Source organism: Hipposideros armiger, unplaced genomic scaffold (genome assembly GCF_001890085.2).
Source record: "Hipposideros armiger isolate ML-2016 unplaced genomic scaffold, ASM189008v1 scaffold_24, whole genome shotgun sequence".
Taxonomy (NCBI): Eukaryota; Metazoa; Chordata; class Mammalia; order Chiroptera; family Hipposideridae; genus Hipposideros; species Hipposideros armiger.
Genome location: NW_017731374.1, coordinates 4,756,806 through 4,759,980, shown reverse-complemented (window position 1 = coordinate 4,759,980; position 3,175 = coordinate 4,756,806).

Below are 3,175 nucleotides of genomic sequence, written 5' to 3'. Positions count from 1 at the left end.
TTCTTACAGGATAGGCAGGCATCTAGCTCAGTTTTCCTCCACCTCAGGTCCCAACATCATCTTGAACGCTTTCGACAACCCTGACCCTTTCTCCTCAAACAACCTTCTCCTCGATGCCAATAGTCACAGCCAACGCCTGTAACTGCTCCACACCGGAAATTTTACACTCTGATCACAATCTCTCCCACTCATCCAGGGTTTCGCTTCCTATTCTCACTACACCTGATCTTTGATCTCAGGGAGAACACCTCCTCCCCTTTTGTCCAGCCCATCATCAGAAGGCTGGCTCTGTTTCTCTCCCTCTAACCAGCCCGGGCTCGGCCTCTTTCTGGCAGACCCTCAAACTCCTTGCTCTCCACCCACACTTCCATTTTTCTGGCGTACCTCCCCTGCTAATCTGCTACATGGATCAACTACCATTCACTTTGGGCGCTCAGGTTTCCGGGTGGCCAACTGCTGCTGGAGGGGGTAAAAAAAAAAAATCACACACAAAAAAAATCAGTCTCCAATCTCACAGTAGCTGGGTCTTCAGGATCGCAGGTGTCTCTGGATGTGCCTCCTACGGGGCCCTCCTCCACTGCCAAGAGCACTTTCTCCTCCACTCTCACTCTTGTGACTCCATTAGCTCCCTTTCCTCTGCTCTAGAAGAAAACCTGGCCTCCTATTTCACAAAGAAAACTGTCATCATGCAAGTCCTTAAGCCCAAATCTAGAACCATCTATCTTTAAACATGTCCTTACCTAATTTCTTCCTGTCTCAGAAGGTGCGCACCCAATCCCATGCCCCTGTAGACAGACCCGGTCTCCTCTCCCTCCAAATCTCCTTCTCCTTAGTTCCTTCCCCTCAACCTCGAAACATGGATTTTCATTTCCTAAATTTAAAAAAAAAAATTTGTTTCCCTTTGAAAACCAGATTCCTTTTTCAAAAAAGTCTGCCTACCCTGTTACAATCTAGATTCTCCTTCTAGTACTACGTATATATGTCACTGAAACCTCTTTTGCATGAACTCTCTTTAACCTTGTTTTATAATCTGCACATCACTTATCATCTGAAATTATTGTATTTACTGGTTAATGTGTTTATTGTTTAACATCCCCACTAGGCTCACGGTATTCTCAGTGCCTAGGATAGTGCCAGATACAGAGAAAAGACGCTCCTGCGGTACATGGAATATGACGGCAGCGTTCATCCGTACACACGTACATTCTACAAACAGGTGCTTTTCAATTAACTGACTAAACACTGGACCTGTGCACTAAGCCCCGCGTGTTGGAAAACCCCTCCTTCCTCGCTGTAGTAACCTCGCTTTGTCTTGGTTCTCCAGTTCTCGCAGCCATCTCTTTTGGCTGGTCTCTGGGTTCATGCTCTGGTCTCTTCGCTATACCCTTTTGTCATCTCTGTATATTCTAATGTCCTCTCTCAGCCTTGTTCTGAGCTTCAGCCCACGTAGCTACCTACCTTCTGGACAGGTCCTCCAAGTCCACGTACCCAAAACCGATCTCATTCCCCCTGAACCCGCTCTCCTTCCTCTGTGTCATTGCGAGTGGCATCGCCATCCCTCCTGTCACCAGGCCAGAAACCTGAGCATCGCCTTTCTCCTCCCTCAGTCCATCCCCAAGGCCTGTCCATTCATTCAGCCGCCTCCGCATCTCTGGACTCCATCTTCGCGCACCGCGGAGTCCAGGCCACCCGAGCGCCCCCTGCGTGACTGGTCCGCGGGGGTCCGTCCTGCTCCCCTCCGCCCCCGGGTCACTGTCCACATCGCTGAAAATGAAGAGCCCCCGGGGCACTCGGCCCCGGACCACCCCCGCGGGGACAGGCCCTTCCCCCCGGGCCCACCAGGCCGGGCCNGGACTCATACTTTTCCCCAGTAGCTACATTAGAGCTTCCTCCATTAAAACAGAGAGACATTTCTGAAAGCTTTCAGCAAAGAAACTACAGCTGGCAGTAGGAACAAGTCTCCTCCTCTGGGGAGTCCTTAGTCCCAAGAGTAGCAAGTCAGCTGATAGCACCAAGCAGCATATGACAATTCTGGGATGGCGTAAGGACAGAGATAGTAGGACTAAGTTCAGAGAATTACCACCAGCCAACTCAGCTAAAGAGCTCAAGTTCATAAGGATATTAACATCTCATGAGTTAGTGCCAAAGAGGATTGAGGCTCTCCTAATTAGATGTATTCCACAGGCAGGGTAAATATAGACAACAGTCACCCTTCAGGGATGGTTGTGCCTTTTGCTGCTTTTTATTTTAATTCCCCCCAAGAATAGTAGATACTCAAAGCACAGATGCCCAAATAGTTTTGGAAGCTTTGTGATAACGCCATGGTCCCAAGCGGGCAGGGTGTACATTACTCACCAGTCTTCAGAGTAGTGCACAGGATCTGGGCTCCCGGAAGGGGTTGCTCCCGGCAGGGACACCGACCAGCAGGGCATCCTTGCAGGCATTCTGCATGCAGTACTGCTGAAGCTCTGCAGCCGCCTGAGACACCTGAAACAAAAGGACCCCAGCTTGACATGCTGGCTCACAGCCAGCTCCAGCCAGCAGCCACTGGATGCTCTGCAAAATGATCGGACAGCCTGACCACACATTATGTGACCACCAAGTCTCTTTTTTGCTGAAGGTTCTAATAACTGAACTCCAAAAAGGAAAGGTTACAATTTCTATGAACTTTTTGATTTACAATAGTTTTGGTTTGGTTGCTTATTCAATAAAGGAAAGAAAAAGCTGTTATCTTTGATACATGCAGATTTCTAGTTTTGAGACTGAATTGCTAAAGAAATAGCTCATTCGAGTGATCCCTTTACAGTTTCACTTATAAAGCATGCCATTAATATATCCAGGTTTGCCATGTGAGCAAACTGTTTTAATGTTGACAAGGCTGTAGCCTTAGCCAGTCTCCTGAAAACAAGTGACAGTTTTTCCACCATGCTTTTGAGGCAGGATAGCTTATCAATCGAGAGTACAACATCTGGGACGAGACTGCCTTGACTCAAATTCAGCTCCATCACTACCTGATAACCGTGGGCAAGTTTGTTAACTTCTCAGTACCTGTTTTGCTCATCTGTAAAATGTATTCGTATTTAGTAATAAATAGTACCTCATTCGGTTGATGTGACATTTAAGTGAGTTAACTCATGTAAAGCACTTAGAATAGTGCCGACACTTAGCAATTACA